The 22,414-nt window shown below is 36.8% G+C and overlaps 1 pseudogene; it reads left to right on the plus strand.

The window, feature by feature from the left end:
* The first annotated feature begins 13,167 nt into the window (after positions 1-13,167).
* LOC133756602 (ubiquilin-1-like) overlaps positions 13,168-22,414 on the plus strand; it is a 44,018-nt pseudogene continuing 34,771 nt past the window's right edge.

The raw sequence follows: 22,414 nt of genomic DNA on the forward strand, positions 1-22,414 counted from the left end.
TCCATCCACGTACATGCTAATAAAGCTTCTGTTCACATATATGGATTCCCCATGTTGTAGGAAATACCAGCATCTAAACAAAATGCTTCTTGAAAAAAATTTCAACAGGTGATATGGAGCCCTCATTGTCTCCTGTGCTATTATGTTAGGTTCTGTGATCATGCTGTCATTTCTGGCTTTTTCAAACAAAACACAAAACAAAACAGAAATCACAACCAACAGTACTATTGCTGTTATCCATTTTCAGGCCACTAGTTACTTCATATTACTGCTACAGGTAAGATAAGTGAGGAGTTCAACTCCAGCAGAAATAATACAGTAATGCCTGGGTATTAGGTTAGTACTCAGATAATTGTTTATTTCCATGAAAATTCAGTACAGCATATTGCATATTGTCCAGTAGAAATAAGAATCCTGGGCTGAGGATTATTGCAGTGGCTATACTACTGCTTGTGACACCAGCATCACATATGGGAGAACCAGTTCTAGTCCTGGCTGTCCCATTTCCAATCCAGCTCCCTCGCAATGCACCTGGGAAAGCAATGGAAGATGGCCCAAATACTTGGACCTCTGCCACCCACATAGGAGACCCAAATGGCTTCATTCTAGCACAGTCCCCACCTTTGCAGCCATAGGAAATGAATCAGTGAATTAAAGATCTCCTGCTCTCTCTGTCTCTCCTTCTCTCCGTCATTCTCCTTTCAATTAAATTAAAAAAATCTTTAAAAAAGTAATTAGCCATCCAAAATTATAATTGAATCTTGTGGAAGCAGATAGCTCGGTCATCTTTAACTTGAGATAAATTAGATGTACTAAATAACTTTCTCATCATAGAATGTTAACAATCCTGGTTTTATTTTTAAAATAAATCAACACAATACGGACCAGGTTTGTGGTATATCTGGTTAAACTACTGTTTGTGATGACAACATCCCATATAGTAGTGCAGATTCAAGTCCTAGCTACTCTACTTATGATCAGCTCCCACATGATGCACCTGGGAAGGCAGTAGAGGATAGCCCAAATATTTGAGCCAGTGTCACCCACATAGGAGACTAGGAGGGAGTTCCTGGCTCCTGACTTCAGACACTTTCAGCTCTTACTATTGCTCCCTTTGGGAGAATGAGCCAGTGGAGGGGAAGATTCTCTCTCTCTCTCTCTTTCTACCCCACCCCCACAAGGAACTCTGGACTTAGCACATCCCCCATTTCTTAGAATCTCTCCACTGTAATCCTTTGTATTGTGACTATTCAAAATTGTTCTGTTCTGACTCAGTTTCCCATCTCTCCTCAGTCACTGAAACATTTTCGTACTTTCAAGAATACATATTCTGTCTTGGTCTAGATAACCTATATGTCCAAAATTTGCTCTAATAATTCAATTAATTTGTAGTAAGAAAGAAAGAGAAAAAGAAACTGCTGAGGAAACTGCCTCACTATAGTCTTCTTTCTTAGCAGTAATATGGATGGATGGATAGATAGATAGATAGATATCTTTTTTACTTTCTCATCTCTCATTTTGCTAGCCTGGATACTGCGTAGCCACCTCCTTGCTTCTAATTGCCAGCCTTCCATACCAGCAATGCCCCCGCTGCCCAAAAACTCATGCCACTATGTGATATCTGAGGACTGTCTATCATCACCCATTGTCTAGATATTCTGCCATGGTCTATCATTATATATACTCTTTCGTTTAAGTTGTCTTTTATCTAGTGCTTTTTTCCCTCTTTAAATACCTTGACAATATTCCTACCGAAACTGAATCCAAACATCTGTATATTCTCTACCTAAAACCAATCATCTTAATCTGTGTGAGAGAAAAAAAAAAAAGACATGATTCTAGGTCTCACTTGCATTTCATAACTGCTAAACACAAGGGCACCGTATAGCTACCTGTTAGTTATACCATAATTCTATGTCCCAGGCATCATTCCCACACCTGGTATGATTATTTTGTACTTTTTCCCAGACATGTAAACCTTTTCCACCATTTTCACTCTTAGTTTGATTTCTCTTTACATGTCAATTTAACAATTCAAACTACATGAGTTCCCCAGAAACTCATCTATGGTTAACTTTAAGATCATCAAACAGTAATCAAATTTACTTAGATACAAAAACACAAATAAAAATGTGGATGATATAACATTGACATTAATAAACAAGTCTTAAAGAACACATGTAGTAGACTTTTGGGGTATATATACAAAACATATAGTTATTTCATTATTAAAAAAAAATGGGGGACTGGCACTGTGGTGTAGCAGGTAAAGCCACTGTCTGCAGAGTCAGCATACTATATGGGCACAAGTTCGTGTCCCAGCTGTTCCACTTCTGATCTAGTTTCCCACAAAAGTGCTGAAGAAATCAGCAGAAAATGGCTCAAGTGCTTGGGTCTGTGCACCCACGTGAGAGGCCCGGATGAGATTCCTGAGTCCCGGCTTCAGTCTGGTCCAGTCCTGGCCTTTGCAGCCATTCGGGGTAGTGAAACGATAGATGGAAGATCTCTCTCCCTCTCTCTCTGTAATTTTGCCTTTCAGATAAATAAATAAGATCTTTAAAAATAAGAAAATGTTTAACAAATAATTTAAGAGATTACTTCTCCTGATTATGCTAAGAAAATGTGAACAAGTGTTTCTTAATGATTCTGCACTATTTTGTTTATTAACTTGAGTTGTAGTTAAAATACTTTACATGTTACTTTTATATTTCAAATAATATGCAATTATTTTATGGCTTAAAAGTATAGGAAACAGGGCCTGGCACCATGGCGCACTAGGTTAATCCTCCGCATGCGGCACCAGCATTCCATAAGGGTGCCAGTTCTGGTCCTGGTTGCTCTTCTTCCAGTCCAGCTCTCTGCTGTGGCCCAGGAGGGCAAAGGAAGATGGCCCAGGTCCTTGGGCCCTGCACCCGCATGGGAGACCAGGAGAAGCACCTGGCTCATGGCTTTGGATTGGTGCAGCTCCAGCTGTTGCAGCCATTTGGAGAGTGAACCAAAGGAAGGAAGACCTTTCTCTCTCTCTCTCTCTCTCACTGCCTGTAACTCTACCTGAAATAAATAAATAAATAATCTTTAAAATAAAAGTATAAAGATCAACACAGAGCTATGAATAACCTAGCAATTTCTAGGGAAAATATGACCCATCAAAAATCAGAACCCACTGCACCCTTAATCTTATAAATATAAAATGATTTTGGAGAACAATGGAACTAAATAAAATCAATAAATAGGAGGTCATAAAATAGAATCTTGAAGTATTATTTTAGATTGTTGTGGGCAGAAGAAACCACTCTACAAGTGACATAGAGACAAAGTATTATCCTCAATGAAAAGCAAAATAAGACATGATTATAATAGAAAAAAGTACAAATTTAATACATCAAAATAAAATATAGAATTCACTATAAAACAAGTGAAGCTCTAATTCACATGTTAGAGAAGAGATTTTCACATAAAAATACTGTTGAAGGAATAGTATTCATAATACATTTTAAAAACTGCAATATTAATAGCATACACCATGGGTAAATGAGAGCTCATGAGGAAAGAATCCACAGTCACTTGAGATAAGTTTCTTATTTTACTGTAAATTTTAAAATTTGAAAACTGTGGGCTTGAATTTCCCATTCTAACTATAAAACCTATAGAGATTTTTTTTTTTAAGATTCACTTATTTCAGAAAAGTGTTAGCCAGAAAAGTGTTATGGCTAACACTTTTCTGCAATAGCATAGCCAAAATAAGAACTTAAATAATAATCTCATAGCTAGATTCACTTCGCCATCAGCGAAGTATACAGTAAGTAGAAAAAACCTCCCTTTCAGACCAAAGGGAAAGAAAGTTTTAAAGTGAGAATATAATTTTCCTCATGGGCATTGTCTACCTTACTCTACTACAGAACTCTACTACTCTACTACAGAACATACCTGTGACTATAGACTTGTAGTTCAGGCCACCGAAGATTAGAGATGGGACACGGGCACTCCCTTGACTTGCATCGTCTGGTCTGCTTTAACACAAACCAGGAGGCAAATAAAGCTCGGCATCAGAAGCAATGGGTGGCAGGCCTATTAATGGCTGATCTGTACAGTGATCTGCCCTCAAGGAGACCAAACAGGCCAGTCCACTGCAGTGGCTTTCAATGTGGTAAGCCTGGGCTTCAGCAGAAGTCAGCTTGTGAAGAGCCCTGGCAGCTCTGCCAAGAGTTGGATCACTGGAAATGGACCTGCCCTGGAGTCGAAGGATGCCCAGGTCAGAGCCACAGATCTTATTGGCTCTAAGCTGAAAAGCCCTTCACTCAGCCCAACTTCCAAAGTGACCACTGCAGCTGAGGGGATGGTCAAGTAGGGTCAGCAACATTGCAGGCAGAACTGTAAATTTCTTGTTAGAGATGCCACCTGCCTTTTCCTGGCCAGCTCTCCTCCCAGGCCAGCCAAGTAATGAAAGTCAACAGAGTGCCTTCCCCTAGGAGGTTCACACCTCCCTTAGGATATACCCCATGTGAAGAGATAGGTCTGGGCCTCTTAACTTACAAGGCCTAAAGCCCACCAGATTATTATCAAGCCCCTTCTATCAGGTTCTATTTGCCTCTCAATCAGAAAAATTACTTGTAGCTTAGACAGCACCTTTCTTAGCTCCTCTAATAATGACTCTGTCCTTTGTTCTAGACCCTGTCTAGTGCACTTGGGCCTCATTCCTTTGTAATCATAACCTCTACTCTACCACCAATGGCTCTACTCCCAACCTGTGTGTACTGATGGTCCTCTTCCCCACTTAATGCTGTATAATTGTTCAAACCTGGTAAATGCCACTCTTAGGATCATTGGTTACTATCCTCAACCTGTCTTTTATGACCTTGTCTAAATATGATCAGAGTCGGCAAACTTGGAAGGCTTCCATAGCCTTGGCAACTCATGACGATAGCCTAGGATGGTTACTGGCGCCATAAACTAGAGTGTCAATTTGTTGGGTCAACAACAGGAGCCACTGTGCACTTGCTCCTCATGTGGGATCTCTGTCCTTAAGGTGCTGTACATTGTGATTTAATGCTATAACTAGTACTCAAACAGTATGTTTCACTTTGTGTTTCTATGTGGGTGCAAACTGTTGAAATCTTTATACTAAATTGATCTTCTGTATATAAAGAGAATTGAAAATGAATCTTGATGCAAATGGAAGGGGAGAGGGAGCGGGAGAGGGGAGGGTTGCAGGTGGGAGGGAAGTTATGGGAGGGGGAAGCCATTGTAATCCATAAGCTGTACACTGGAAATTTATATTCATTAAATAAAAGTTAAAAAAATTTGAGTATCACTTATCCAAAAAAAAAAAAAAAGATTCACTTATTTGTTTGAAAGCAAAAGTCAGAGGGAGAGAGAGAAAGAAAGAGAGAGAGAGGAAGAGAGAGAAGTTTTCTATCCATTGGTTCACTCCTCAAATGGCCACAATAGCTGGAGCTGTGCCCATCCAAAGCCAGTAGCCAGATGATCTTCTGGGTCTCCTATGTGGGTACAGTGACTCAAGGACTTGGTTCATCCTCTGCTGTTTTCCAGGCACCTTATCAGGGAACTGGGTCAGAAGTAGAACAGCCAGGTCTAAAACTGGTGTCCATATGGGATGCTGGCACCACAGGCAGTGGCTTTACCTAATTTGCCACAGCAACAGTCCCTATAGGAATTCTTGAAAATCAGCTTCAGGCATCAAAATCAAGCTGGTCTTAACACTTAACACACATGCTTTTCAAATCAAATACAAAAATAAAAATAATATTTAACATCACATATGTGTGTTATAAGAAAGTTAAATAATAAATTGTAGCATAATTGTACAATGGAATTGCTTAAATCCGTGGATATATCTTAGAAACAGAAGGCCGTGTTTAAAAGCACATATATCTTTTTAACAAACCATGTGTCAGTTTCCTATGCCTTCTGTAACAAATTACTACAAACTTCATATCATAAAATATAATTAACAAATTATCTTACATTTCTTGAGATCAGAAATCTGAAATGGGCCTTGAATTGGATAAAATCAAAATGTCCTCAAGGCTAAACTGCTTATGGGAAATCCATTTGCTTGTCTTACTCATGATGCCACCTTTCTTGACCCATCATCCCCTTCCATTTTCTGAGGCAACACCTGCATCACCCCAATCTCTGCTTCCACCAACACATGTCCCTGGCTTTCCTACCTTTCTCTTTCACTTACAAAGATGTGGCTTTCTGGCTAATCCAGAGTGATTTCCCATCCAAACAGTCTTAGCTTTGTTCTATCTGCAATGTTATCTTGCCAATAAGGTAACAAATGCCCATGTTCTGTTGATTAGGTTTTAGATGTCTTCTAGTTACAACAAACTAAACTATGTATTATAATACTTTTATTATTTTTAAGATTTTATTTATTTATTTGAGAGGTAGAGTTACAGAGAGAGAGAGGGAGGAACAGAGAGAATGGTCTTCCTTCCATTGGCTTACTGCCCAAATGGCTGCAAAGGCCAGATCTGGGCCTATGCAAAGCCAGGAGGCAAGAGTTTCTTGTAGGTCTCCCACACAGATGCAGGGGCCCAAGTACTTAGGCCATCTTCCGCTGATTTCCCATGCCATAAGCAGAGAGCTGGATAGGAAGTGGAGCAATTGGATCTCCAACCTGCGTCCATATGGGTTGCCAGAGCTGCAGGTGGAGACTTAGCCTACTACCCCACAGCACAGGCCCCAGTGTAATACTTTTATAAAGCTCAAAGCATACAGTATACAATTTGGGTGGAAATAGGACTTAAGTTAATGTTCTATTTTTAAAAACAAGAAAATGAGGAATCAATGTTTAAGATAGTTTTCTCTTGCAGGTGTATGGGTGAAGGCCAGGGAATAAGTCAGCATTCCTATGGCTAGAGGCAAGCTATTGGCAATTTACAAATTCTTAAATCAGCATAAGGTTTGTGTTTTGAATGCTGCTTTTTAAGTTAATGTATGTTACATATGTTATTTTGCTTCTAACATATTTCACATTAAAGTCTCATTGAGATAACATACTTTAATAAAAATGAAGATGTTAATCATGAAAATTTAGAAAAATGTACAATATTTTTAAAGATAATATATTTGGTTCTTACAATGCATGTAATATAAGTTATATAGTAGAGTAATATAATTTCAAATAAATCAAGTCATATTTTATATGAACAATTGAGTAATATGAGACTATCATTATGAACCTATCTATTGCTGAAAGTTACCTGAATTTAAAAATGGACATATAATAGCTTAATATTTTGACTTATATTTTATTTATACAGCTCATTTCAAGTAACTAATATGAAAAATACATAGAATGGGGTAAAGCAGTTTACTAGCAGATAGAGTTTTATTATTTGTACTAGATGTATATTAATCAGCTTAGGCTGCCATAATGAAATATCAGTGACTCAAACAACAGCAATTTGTTTTCCCAACAATTCTGGGCGCTGGTAGTCCAAGTTCAGGATGCTTGGCCAGTTTCTGGTGAGCATTCTATTCTATGCCTGTAAATGGTTGCCTTCTTGCTATATGTATCTTCACATAGCAGGAAAAGGTAGAGAACAAGCTCTCTGAAGCCTCTTCCAATATGAGTAATAAGCCCATAATGAAAGTTCTATCCTTGTAACTTTATCTAAACCTAATTACTTTCCAAGTTTCCATACACAACTATACTCACATTTGATACATAAGTTTCACCTTTTGGATATTGGGGGGCACAATTCAGTCCAAAGTACAGTTTAAACCACCTTGCAAAACTCAAATATTCTCCACAGTACTGCATACACTAAAGCGACCCAATGGTTACCAGTTATAACTGAATAAAAACTGAAGTTGCTTTTGTTTACAACATGTTTCATTTGTCCTAACAATATAATTCCTATTAGAGAAATAAGCCCAATTATAGTGCAGACAGATACCTCATTCTCTTTGAATATAACATTGTTTGGAGGAAGATGAAGAATGGAAACAAAACAGGAGAGATAATATGTAATAGTGAAGAACAATTATGAACATACAACTGATAACACACTGATCAATATTATTCAATGCAATTATATAATCACTGCTAGAGATAACAGAAGTCATTTACGTAAATTTAAAATCTTATGATGCATTTTCCCAAATTGACTTCCATATCAACTTTATATTCTATAGAAATATACACGAATTGACATCAGACTATAAATATTTCAAATTCTAATTCTTGAAATTAATAACGGAAAACATGTCTCTACATGAAGTTTCCTGCTGCAGCACTAAATTATTTAAGAAGCAATAGCAAGATCAAATTACTGTTTGACCCACATAGATAGACAGAGACAAATCCAGATTTGCTCACAGTGGATCAATTTAACAATCTCATTCCATGACCCATGCCTTGTTTTATGCACATCTGCACCCGCAGATTCATCTCCGTATGGTTCCCAAATTTGATTTGTTTTAATCATGCCAGAAGGAAAGAGGGTTAAAAGCCTCTACTTATAGCTGGGAATTTTCCTTTAAAAGAACAGCAACTAGCAAACCTCCCTCCACGATAAATTCAAGTAGCTATCAGTTTCTGTATTACTACCGTGTGTCATTTACTTATCAATCTCTTAAATCCTTTTGGTTTAGAATATTTAAACATGCCACACAGAAACAAAACATGAAAAGACTGATCATCGTGAAAAATAGGCATCCTAGAAAAAAATGTGCATATATATAAAATTATTAGGAATTTGAAGCCCACTGATCAAATGCAGTAAGAATTCTACTAAGTGTTAAAACAGTTGGAAAAGTTCTCCCCCGCCCCCAAGTCCTACTTTTAAGTTCCTTTGATACAAGGTGGCACAAAGTCAAGAGAGAACTTAAAACAAGTTTCACATTAATATTTGAAAAAGGGCACCCACTGTGTTTGATGTGGCGCCCTTCATGCAAATCATGTAGTCCAAGAGAAATCCCAGTAGGAAAGATGCTGCTTTCTTCTTAGCATGCTCCCTTTTTTTCTGCTGGATAATAATGAACTTCTCATACTCCCTTTGCAACTCTCCCCCTCTCCAAAGCTATACAGAAATTAAGTTATTACTTGCTAGATCAAGACTCTTCTGGCAGTTATTGGGTTGTCTTTTTATTATTGATTTTTGATTAAGAGAAAAATATGCAAATTATAATTTTCATTTTGGAAAAGAATGACTTATTTTTCTAATAACGAGCATAATAAGCTATGAGCAAATGCAGCCATAGTAAGATATATTCAATAAAATTATTTTTGAAAACATGATTGGTATTTATGGAAAGCGTTCTTTTTGCACTGCTAGCATGCAGGAACATTGATTTAGCTGGAGAAGGGGTAATTATTACAGAGAGCCAATGCATAGGAAGCATGTGACACAGCTGTCGGTGAATTCTTCACAAAGCCCTGTCACCTTCAAGGGAAACAAAAAAGTGCCAAAACTAAGAATCATACTTGGGACGAATGCTATTTTGACAATACTTTTGCTATGCACATGGTGACTTTGATTTTTGGTTGACAATATATAGCTCAAGATTATTTCCAAAACAGGACATAAGCTATCCCTAATGCTTAGTTTCTTAAGGGATTTTTTTATGACCCCTGTCCCACAGCTATGACCCACATTCCAAATTGGTCCAGGAAAAGTCCTGAATAAATTTTCTTTGTCCTTTTGCAAACGATGGTCATTTTTGCTGTAAAGTTAAGCCTCCTTTCAAGCTCATGATATTAAATGGCACAAAACATATATCAACTCACTTCATTTAACAGTTTATCACCATCTTTCCCATACTAAGTATTCATTTTATTCCTGTCATCCCTCTCCCAACCACTGGATACAGAAACTTCTCTTATTGTTCCCTTTCAGCATATTAAAAATTAATTCTTGAAGAGATTTTGTAACATGTTCCCATATTATGAAAAAGTGATACAATCCCTCTTACCATGGACAATTCGGATTTCTTAGGACAACCTAATTGCTATATTTTGAGGAATAAATCAAGGAAATAAAATATCTATCCTGAAATTTCCATAGGACAGCAAGTACATGAGTTTCTCAATATTTCCTCCTTACCTAAGCTCTAAAGTGTAACCTGAGTGCTGATGGCTACTTAAAGAGATTTTGGAAGTTTTTCAGAGTCTTCGTACTCTTTCAAGTATGAAAAAAAAAAATGCATACCCAAGTCCAGGTTAAGTTCACTTCAACTTAAGCCATATAAAACTGCATCATGGAGCTGGTTCAATAACCCCTTTACCTAGCCCATGATACCTGTCCTCTATATCTTATTTTTATTCATGTGAACATAAACTATTGGGTGAGAATAAGGAATTGATCACTTCTGATTTTGTATCATTTTTATCTCCTGTACATTTTGCTTCATGTTTAAAGATATACAGTTTTGGCAATATTAGGGTTCTGTACTCTAGTTTATTTCAATAACCATCATATACAATGGGAAAGAAGTTCTCACTGCAGGGTTATATTCCCTATTGCTTTTATAATTGATCATTTTGGTTGTGATTAATTTCATAAACTATTGGAAAATGATATGGCCAAAATAATTGATATTCCATACCAATATCTAAACATTCCCAAAGTTTCTTAATTCTTATAGATATTATTTTCTTAATTGATTTTCATGGTAAAATTACAATGAAAATATTTGTTTCTTGTGCAATAGGCCCACATAATTTCTTAGGAGTCAATAATTTATTTTATGCTAAAAAATTAGATTATGCTACTTCCATATCTTATTTTACTTTTTATATGATCTTTTAAAAATTATTTGCCACTTAAGGCATTGCCTATGTAGAATATGAAGGCAATATCAACTTCTCAAAAATAGGACATCTGATGTTGAGGTAAAATTAAGAACTGCAGATATTAAAGGTCTATTTTCATATTCTGCTCACATTCTGCAAAAATATCACAGTGCAACTACAAAGGCACATCAACAGTATTGAATTAGAATTTTGGAAGAATCTTGGACAAAGGCTTTAGTTTCTTTCTTGAATAAAATTAACATGTCTACTGACAAAGAAAAATAAACCCAAGGAAGTAAATAGATATTAATAATGATGAAAAGGATGTGCCTGTCAAAACATGGACTCTAATGATTATTTTACACAATTACCATCACTTTGATATCCTTTAAATAATGATTTCTCATCATCTCTTCAAATAGGACCATGAATTTCAATATGATGGATCAGACAATTAATGCATCCAAACTAAAACCTGTATGGGGTAGGTGCCAGTGGGCTATTTGAGGAAAGGCTAAACAAATTGCACCTATGCACTGATATGCTCAGCATGTGAAACTGTTCCTGATTTAAACAGATGACATTCTTATGCTGAGCTGCTTCTAATTACTATTTTAATGATCTTATTTATAACTAACACACAGTAGTCATTTAAAGATTGACCATATAGATCTGCTTCATAATCTGATTGATTTATAGTTTTCTCAGGGTGCATAAGATCACTTTCTTATACATACAGTATAAATTAAAAATGCATCATAAATATTTTAAAAATTATTGTGCTTCTTTCATTGACTTGGTTTGGAACATGAGAACAGTGTTTTATTTTAAAAAATACATTAATTGCATCTAATGAAGATGTCAGAATTTCACCAAACCAAATGTTTCTTTTTTCTTTTATTTACCTATTTGAGTATTAGAAATGTACTAATTTCTAAGAAATAAAGAATGTGCCATTTAGATTTTCAAAGAAAGGTTAGTGAATTCTGCTTAAGTTTGGGATTAGCAACTAAAATATTCTATCCTTTATCTTCAAAAATTCTTCTTGTTAAGTGTCTTAAAATTAATATGTGTTACTTCAGCATATATTCTACAATTTATATATGTTGAATGTACTACATAGTAGGGAGTATGCATATTAGTAATATCTAAATTTGTGACTCAGAATTATGCTTTGTAGAGAGGTAAGATTCAGTTTTTAATTTGAAACATAGTATAAAATTATCCTATTTTAAATCTGTTTCAGCACTTTATGTGTCATTCAATAATGACATTTTTTATTTAATTAGTGCCTAAATGCAGACAATGAAAAAAGGTTTGCATGCATTATTTATTAATCCTCAAAATGCCCATGAAATCAAGTATATTATCATTGCTTTTTAAATTGAGATGCTTGACAAAATTTAAAAGCTGATGCAAAGTTAAATAATGAGTCAATTACGGACTTTTGTAACTTGACTCAATAAAGTGTATAATTCAGCGTTTCTGAACTTCTTTTGTATGAAATTTACTTGATTCTTATGCTAGGTAAACATAAAAAGTTTATAATCAATATACAGTTTATTAATGCATCTATAATTCTGCAGCATAAATCTCTGACATATATTACTAATATAACAAAACTAATAAAATGTATTATTAATATGTATATATTTGATTATTTACATTACAATTAAATATTTTAACAGATATTCAACAAAGAATTATTATCCATGTACTCTGTGTGGTTTTAATGAAAAGGTCAGCAACATCTGACTTTATGTAAAGCTTATAGCTTTCAAGTTATTGGCTGAAAATATTCCTATGTTAATCAATATGAAGATGCTAAAGTGACATATTTGTGGATTTGCTCTTGAATTAAAGTTTACGGCCTCACTTATGATTTTAAGAAGCCAATCTGTTCAGCTTCATGGTTCCTAATCATAATAACAATTGTATAAAAATCAAATAGTTTGAATGCCTTGAATGTATTCTTGTGTGTACTTAAGGTGACTACAGAAAATTGAGATTAATTTTGATGTAACAATATTTTGTGAACTCAGCCAAGTAACTCCTGATAAAAATCTTGAGATGGAGTGGGGGAAAGGTGCTACCTAAGTAACTTCAGAAATGGGAGGAGTCTTTTAGACTAAAGCAAAAGGAACCATATATAAGCACTGAATCAGATATGTTAAAGTTGATTCTCAGAAATACAGGTTAACAATTCTTAAACCACTATACTCACATATTTGCTGAAAACAATTAAGGCATGAATGGTGAGTGGTTTGAACAAGCTCTCTTACTGTGAGAGTGGGAGATCGAGACACAAGCAGGGAAGGCAACTAGAATGATCCATGTAGTAACTGATTAATGTTGGAGACATAAGTACAAACTCATGTTCATCTGATTAAGATACATATATGCTCTCTGTGAAGATCCCAAAGCAGAAGGAGGAATTGGCTGTGCAAGAGAACAGCTCCCTACAGCAGTTCAAAGAAAGCACCAAACATTTCAAATATCTTGCTGACCAACTTATATTGGTATTTGCCAGAAAAATGTTAAAAGATCAAGGTGCTTCGAGGCAATGTGGAATTCATGATGGATTTACTCTTCACCTTGTCATCAGAACTCAAAACACATTTCAAGATTATTCAGCTCAGCAAACAGACACCATAATTGGCTTCTAATACTAACTGCACCTCTAGTTCTGTTGTTAGCAACACTTTTGGTTAAGGTAGCATCTGAGGCTGGCGCCGCGGCTCAATAGGCTACTCCTCCACCCTGCGGCATCAGCACACCGGGTTCTAGTCCCGGTCAGGGCACTGGATTCTGTCCCGGTTGCCCCTCTTCCAGGCCAGCTCTCTGCTGTGGCCAGGGAGTGCAGTGGAGGATGGCCCAAGTGCTTGGGCCCTGCACCCCATGGGAGACCAGGATAAGCACCTGGCTTCTGCCTTTGGATCAGCGCGGTGTGCTGTCCGCAGCGGCCATTGGAGGGTGAACCAAAGGCAAAGGAAGACCGTTATCTCTGTCTCTCTCACTGTCCACTCTGCCTGTCAAAAAGAAAAGAAAGAAAAAGGTAGCATCTGAAGATTTGCAAGTTTGAGTAGTTTAGGTCTGCATATTACCAGCTTCTCTGAACTACAGCATCAGATGCAAGGACAACTTTTGTGTAACCCAGAAATGATCATCTAGATCATGGAAAAATCCCTTCTTTCTGAGCATGCTTTCAAATCCTGACCTGAGTAGGCAATTAATTATGGCCAATCCACAAATGCAGCAACTGGTACAGAGAAATCCAGAAATTACTCATTTGCTGAGTAATCCAGATGCAGAGACAAAACTGCCAGGAATCCAGCAACAATGCAGAAAATGACGAGAAGCCAGGATCATGGCTTGAGTAACTTACAAAGCACCCCATAGGTGTATAGCTTTATATCACATGTACACAGATGTTCAAGAATTGATGCTGAGTACTGTATAAGAGCAGTTTGGTGGTAAATCCATTTGTGTTCTTACTGAGGAAACCATTCTCAGGTGAAGGCAGTAGCCTTCTTGCAAAATTACCCAATTCAGAGGCTCCACAAGCTTCCCAGATTTCATCACCTTCAAGTGGTACCACCAACACCATGGGCAACGCTGAGAGTAGTGCTGCAAGGGGCCCTGATGGGCACAGTGCTATTGTGTCAAAATTGGCACGAGGAACAGGAGGTATGTTTGTAACAACTCACTATTTTCTTTGTTATATGAATACAGAAATCATTTGTGATACTACTTGTTTGTGTCTGGTGAAGACTTTCTATGTAATTACCTTTTCATACTGAAAGTTTTGTTTTTCATTTTTTATTGCCTTGTCTCCATGAAATGATTTTTCAAAATTGTATATACAAATGGGGTACAGCGTTATAATCGGAACATGTGCATACTTGGAATGATTAAATCAAGCTCATTTACATATCCGTCACCTCACACACTTAATCATTTTTTTGTGTGATGAGAAAATTGAAATCTTCTCTTTTAGCGGTTTTCAAATATATAGCACATAATTATCCAGAACTTCTTCATGGAGGGTATTCTTCTGTTTAATTTGTGAGGTACAGGAACCAAGAGCTGTCGTGTGGTGGTTCAATCACCACATGCCTGCATTGGCTTGGGCTGGACTGGACGGAAGCCAGAATCTGGGGAATAAATCCAGGTCTCCCATGTGAGTGGCAGGGACATAGCTACTGGAAATTCTTCTGCTGCCTCCCAGAGTTCTGAGTTGGCAGCAAGCTGGAATTGGGAGCCAGAGCTGGAAACTGAACCCAGGCACTCCAGTATGGGATGAGAGCATCTTAACTGACAACTTAATGCCTAGGTCAAAGGTCTGCTTCCATGAAAGAATTTTAAGCAGAGGAATGATGCAAAAATTTTAAAGTAATAATGTGATTATTGTGTTTACTATTTGAAGGACATATTGGTGAAAGCAAAATGAATAAATGCAACATGATTATTAGGTCATTCAAATAACCTAAGACATATAAAATGATAGCTGAGGATATTACCAAAAAACAAGAAGTAGAAAAGATGCCAATCATCCATTTATGGACAAAGAAGTAAAACAGAAAAAGGATAATTGTCCTCACTGGATCCACTATATATTTATTTTTATATTAGATAAAATTTACGTGAAAATGAAGCTTTAAATGTAAAAAAAAAATACACCTATTCAGTAGGTGGGCATGCAGGTATATACACGTTAATATTATACTTATCTCTTCACATAGAGCTGTGCTTAGCAAACTTCAGTGAGCATCAGAGGACTAGTGAACACACAAATCATCCCAGCACAAGACCCAGAGTTTCTGATTCAGTAAATCTGGAATGAGGCCTAAGTATTTGCATTTATCAGAACTTCCCCAGAGATGCTGCTACTGTTACTACTTGGAATGCCATACTTTGAGAACCACTGACCCAGAGAATAAAAGATACAGTGGTTTCAACTCATTGCAAATTACAATGCAAACAGACCCTTAAGTTTACTGGATTTAGAAAATTATAAAATGCAAGGATCTCAACTAAATTTGAATCTTAAACAACACGGAATTTCTTAATGTGTTTATATTGTGTTCAATATATGAATGTAATTATGCTAAAATGCATTTCTGTTTTTGTTTATTCAACATTTGAATTTAACTGTGAGTACTGACTTATCTAGCAACCCTACAATCCTAATGGACCTATGATGGAATCTTCCGGAAAGTGTACTCAGAAGTGCATTTCACTAACAACTTCCAGACTGCTTTCCAGAATGGCTGAATGGGCTTATTCCCTTCAGATCAATATGCAAGAATTCTCTCTGAGTCACCTCACTGATTCCTGATATCGCCAAGCTAGTATTCCAACTGTTCTGAACTTTTGCCAGTCTTTTACCTTTTTCTATATCCAACATTTCCAACATTTAAATCTAAAACTTATAAGCAGACATCACTTCAATACTTTTTGGTAAAGCAAAGGCTCTTTAATTATTAATTTTTAGTGTGTTAAAAGTGTCATATTTTAGGGACCGGCACTGTGGTGCAGTGGGTTAACACCCTGGCCTGAAGTGCCAGCATCTTGGTGCCGGTTTGAGACCCGGCTCCTCCACTTCTGATCCAGCTCTCTGTTGTGGCCTGGGGAATCACTAGAAGATGGTCCAAGTCCTTGGGCCCCTGCACCAGTGTGCGAGACCTGAAAGAAGCTCCTGGCTCCTGGCTTTGGATCGGCATAGCTCCGGCCATTGCAGCCGTCTGGGGAGTGAACCATTGGATGGAAGTCCTCTCTCTCTCTCTCTACCTCTCCTTCTCTCTCTGTGTAACTCTGACTTTCAAATAAATAACTAAATCTTTTAAAAAGTGTCATATTTAATCCTATAATATATAGTAAGAATTGTAACAAGCCCTCAATTGCTCATGATAGAAATTAGAAAAGAAAGTTTTAAATATGATGACGTGCTTTGTGTATTTTTCTTACTGTTTTATTAGCTGATTCGCCCTTACACCAAGAGATAACCTCTGTTTTAAAATCACAATAGATTTCAATTTATGGGTATTTTTCCTTGTGTGACTAAGTCTGAAATGTAGTGCTCTATGTATCTATTCTTCTTCATCTTTTATTAATATTCTATTTGAGACAGATCTCTATTAATGTGTGTAGCTATCCATTATTCATTTTCAAAGCTATATTATATTCCCTTATATGTATTATTGGTTGTTTGGTCAACTCAGAGGCACTTAGATGTTACATATTGCTTATTGTGGTAAACAACATTATGAGAAAAGTTTGTGTAAAAGTCACCGTGTGAGTATATGGAAACTTTTTTCTAGAAGAATTGATATTGCTTGTTAATAGGGCATGTCATTTTAGTGTATCCAATTGCTCTCAGGTTGACACAGGATTGAAACAGGGCTCACTAAACCAAGCCCCTTCAAACCTAACGATTATTCATCAATCGGAAGCAAGGAGCATCCAGATTCTATAGTAAAAGACTGTCTACTGTCCTGCTAGGGACCTCCCCAACCTACAGACATGCCCAGAATAGCCCAATGTAATGTATATATGATCTTCCAAAGGTGAGGTTCCAAAGGTGCCACCATTTTGAGTGTGTCTTTCTCTGAAGGGAGGAGAGAACTTCCACTTTGACTATGACACAGTCGGAATAAGATCGAAGTCGGCAAACCCTAAAGGCTTCCAAAGCCTTGGCAACGCATGACTAGAGCCTAGGGAGATTACTGACACCATAAGCAAGAGTGTCAATTTGGTAAGTCAACAACAGAAGTCACTGTACACTTACTCCTCATGTAGGCTCTCTGTCCTTAATGTGCTATACATTGTGATTTAATGCTATAACTAGTACTCAAACAGTATTTTTCACTTTGTGTTTCTGTGTGGGTGCAAACCATTGAAAGCTTTACTTAATATATGCTAAATTGATCTTCTGTATATAAAGATAATTGAAAATGAATCTTGATGTGAATGGAAGGGGAGAGGGAGCGGGAGAGGTGAGGGTTGCAGGTGGGAGGGAGGTTATGAGGGAGAAAGCTATTGTAATCCATAAGCTGTACTTTGGAAATTTATATTCATTAAATAAAAGTTAAAAAAATATAAAAAAGAAAATAATAATAGTAGCTGCACAAGTGGGGCACCAGCCCAAGTGTCATATGCTGATGGTAAGGAGTGGGTGCAGACTGAAGTGTTGTGTGCCAAGGAGGACCCACTCCACCCCATTCGCAACCTGTAGAATTATATCTTCTGCTGTCTTTGAGGAGCCAGTCAACAGACCCTCTTCCTGCATGCTGTCTCCCTCTTGTTCTAGCATAAGCCAATAAACTATGCAAGTTACACATTGGACTCTATTCAATATTTGCATGTAAACCAAAGAATGTAGGTTTGGTACACAATGAAAAGTAAATATTCATTCTATTATTGATTTCTATTACATTCTATTATTACAGTAGCACTTGGGCCCCTGTAACCCACATTTGAGACCTGGAAGGAATTCCAGGCTCATGGCTTTGGCCTGGTCCAGCTTTGGCAGTTGCAGTCATTTGGGAATGACTAGTGGATGAAGGAACACTTTTCCCATCTCTCCCTCTTTCTCTGCTACTGTGACTTCAAATAAACAAAATAAATCTTTAGCAATGAAAAAAATAAATAAATGCTTAACAAATCAAAAGATATTGCCTAGTTTCTCAAATTTGTTGGCATATATAACTGCATTTCATTTAAACAGAATTCGTATCAGAAGTATAACATGATAAATAATTTAATTCTCATTTATTGTGTCCCCGGTCTATGAAACAGTCTAGGTTGTGGAGATGTAAAATTCCAATAAAATAAACCTAGTCCATCCTTTCAAAAAATTTCCATTTGATTTAGGTGTGACAGGTTATGATTAAAGTAGACCATCAAATATGTTGAGTGGTTTTGAAAGCAATAAATGGCAATGTAATTGATTTAAGACAAATCCATAGAAGGGCACCTGATGTTATTGTTATTTAATAAAGGATACTTAAAAAGTTACTTTTTTTAAAGATTTATTTTTATTTATTCGAAAGTCAGTGTTACACAAAGAGAGAAGGAGAGAGAGAGAGGTCTTTCATCTGCTTGTTCACTCCCCAACTGGACGCAACAGCCGGAGCTGCGCTGACCTGAAGCCAGGAGCCAGGAGCCAGGAGCTTCTTCCAGGTCTCCCATGTGGATGCAGGGGCCAAGGACTTGGGGCAACTTCTAGTGCTTTCCCAGGCCATAACAGAGAGCTGGATCGGAAGTGGAGCATCCAGGACTCAAACTGGTGCCCATATGGGATGCTGGCACTGCAGGCTTTATCTGCTACACCACAGTGCTGGCCCCTAAAAAGTTCCTTTTAACAAGATCTCACTCGACAGAAGGCTTCTAGAAGGGATAGAACGAGCCAGTCAATTATCTGGACAGGTCCATTTGGCCAAGCAGCCCTAAGTGGCCAGGAGTGAGGATGAGAAAAGTTTGGTGAATTCAAGGAGAAGCAGAGAGGACTATGCAGCTGAAGTAGTAGTGGAGCAAAGATGTCTTCAGGGACACAAGCTTGGATGAGATTCTGAGGGCTGCTAAAGGTATCAGATGGCCTTTACTCCAAAAAAAGTTCTGATTCAGATGCCAACATATACTCTGGCTGTATTAGTTTCTTGGGATTGCTGTTTTCTCACAATTCAGGAGGTCAGAATTCTGAATCAAAGTGTCAGCAGGTTGGTTCCTCTAGAGGCTCTGAAGGAGAGACCATCTCCTGGCTGCTAGAAATCCTTAATGTTCCTTGCTTCTTCCGATCTCTGGAAGCCCCAGGCATTCCTCACTTTGTAGCACACAGCTACGATCTCTGCTTCCATGTTCATATGGCCTTCTGTGTTTTAATGTCCTTTCTTATGAGAAGTTAACATTGGATTTGCAATGAACTGTAATCCAGTATGATTTCAGTATGAACTCTAACCTAGTATGATTTCATTGTAACCTAAATAATTACTATAGCAAAGACAGTATTCCTTGTTTGAAAGTAATTTCACATTTTGATATAAATTGGGGAAGGGGGTGGATATATTAAATCCACTATAATAGCCGAATATACATGCCAATTTCTTTTCCAGTGTCCACCTGGTCCACTCTGATCCTCAGGTAACATCCGTCCTTGTGCATTGTCATGGGTGCCTCAAACTATAACAGGCGCAATACTCTCTGCCTACCTGCCTTCAGGAAATTCAGTCATGCTCTTTCCTGGAATGTCAAACACAAATTCGGTCTCCACAAACTGCAGCAGACACTGGTCAGACTTGTCACTGTTTGATGGGGAGTCATTGACACTAAGAATTTTATGCATCTCAGCCAGTCTTCTTCCAGGCCAGCGAAGAAGAACTTTCTGTGGTAGAGGGAGGGGGCAGACTGTCATATTAATTAATTAATTATTTTAATTATTAATTATTTTAATGTTTGCCTTCAAAATGGTTTCAATTTAATAAAAATATTCATTATACAAATATTTTCCCTTTTCTTTACTTCCGCATCGCACTATAGTGCAAACTGATAATGATTTGAGCTATACTGTTCTGGAATGAAAAGATTGAAAAAGTGAAATAACGACTCCCAATCTAAGGAAAAAATTAAAATGTCAACAGTCCCTTGGTGACAGTTTTAAATGAATCTTTAAAAGAAGCTTATTCTGGAAAGCCTTCTGGTCACCCCCAATTACTATGGTTGCCTTGGTTGTGACAGCTGGTATATAATCTTTGATTACACTGTCATTAAAATGTCTTTTATACCTTTTTTAATGCCATCAACACACCATTTGCTTTTCAAATCACACCCTAAAGTGGGTGGATCACGGGCACTGAGGTAGCTATGAAGTTTCTAAGCCTTTTTCACACTTTTAGGAGCTGGTAAATGCAGACACAATATGGGAATCTGATGCTGCTCCAGCTCTGATATACTAAATTTATCCTAGATATTTTTTAACATTGAGTCACATTCTTGATCTTTTTTTTTTTTTCCACATTAGAGTTCATCAGTGTACCTCCTTGACAATCGTGATAATGAAGCAAGGACAGAGGTGCAGCCTCCAAGCACATCAACATAGCTTCACAAGAGGAAAAGAATGATAATTGTTTTATAACTTTAGACCACTTCTTTATCCCAGTCTGCCAGTCTGAAATTTGCACCACAAGGTAGAGCAGTATGCAGATTCATTTCTGTGGACAAGAAGCATAATGAGGAATCAGAAGTCTTTTTTTTCTTTTATTTTTTTTTTTTCTTTTACTGACCCTGTGATTTTGAAAAATAAATTCAGGGAATTTCACTGAGCCCCAGGTTTTCGAATATTAAATAAGAACAATCACCACTCTTTTGAAGTTGCTTAATGATTTTAAAATGTGGTGTTTGATAGCCATTGTTCCAACATAAAACAATCATATCATCTTTCTGGTGGTAGTAGTATTTCTACAGGTAAGTCAGAAAAAATACACAACCTGCTAGGGGACAGTGGTGTAAGTGCCACAAGAGAAGTGGCCAGATCAGTTGGAACCTATTCCTTCCTGTCTTTTCCTATACCTTAATCACACAGCAAATCAAGAATCAAAGTCTAAATATTTCATTAAAAATTAAAAAAGAAAAACAAGAGCTCTTAAAACACATTTTAGAAAGCAAAATCTGAATGAATGATGTTTGCTATCATTACTCATTTTTTACTAGATATATTTTTAAATATTTTGTTAGATTATAATAAAATTTAAAAACTTAAGTGTGCTAGCACATAGTTCTCAGTAAGAGATCCCTCTGATATATTAAAAGATCCTTACATGTTAATAACAGTGGAAAAGTGGTAATTCCTTCAAAAGTCAAGAAGCCTGAAAGAAATATATTTAATACAACACAGCGTAAAGTATATTTCAGTTTAATGTTTTAAATGATTTATGCTTTGTCTGATGCTGTGTAAACACTGGGTTTCTAATGCTGATTAAAATCTTTGATTGGCCATGTCGTAGAATAATGCAAATCAAACAATTGTAAAAGTAATTTAAAACATCCAATTAGGAGATACATAGATTTAAGTCATGTGGGTCACAGGATAAATACTATATGAATTTCTAAATCATGGGAAATCAACAAAAAATTCACTTTCAAGCCTTAAAACAATTATCCATTTCTATGAACTTTCTGTTTATTATATTATTTACTTCACTTTTCAAACCACTTAGCTGAATTTTTCGACTCCTTTTTGAGTACAGGAAACTTTCCAATTACAAGTGCTTATTGCTTCTAAAGTATATTCGTGTCAATATCTCTGCTATTTCACACTGTATTTCCTCCACGTCTCTTCATAGAGCACTCATCCAGTTCCAGTGATTTATTGCTGGTGAATTTCAAAGTTGTGGTATGAATTCCCTCACAGGGACCTCGCTCTCAGCTAAATCCACACTGATTTTCCATGAAAGGTTCATTTGGAATTGGAATTTTCCCACTATTATATGGAATAAAGTCTCCTATAAATCGCTGAAATTCTGTACTAGTTTTCTTCCTACACTTTGGGTATTTAGGGGACCTGTGATTATAATTAAAGCCTTTGCTTAGGAATAAAGTGGTTCTGAGACAAGTTCTCTTTTTTTCAACCATGTTCTGAATAATGAAACAGAA

Source organism: Lepus europaeus, chromosome 3 (genome assembly GCF_033115175.1).
Source record: "Lepus europaeus isolate LE1 chromosome 3, mLepTim1.pri, whole genome shotgun sequence".
Classification (NCBI taxonomy): domain Eukaryota; kingdom Metazoa; phylum Chordata; class Mammalia; order Lagomorpha; family Leporidae; genus Lepus; species Lepus europaeus.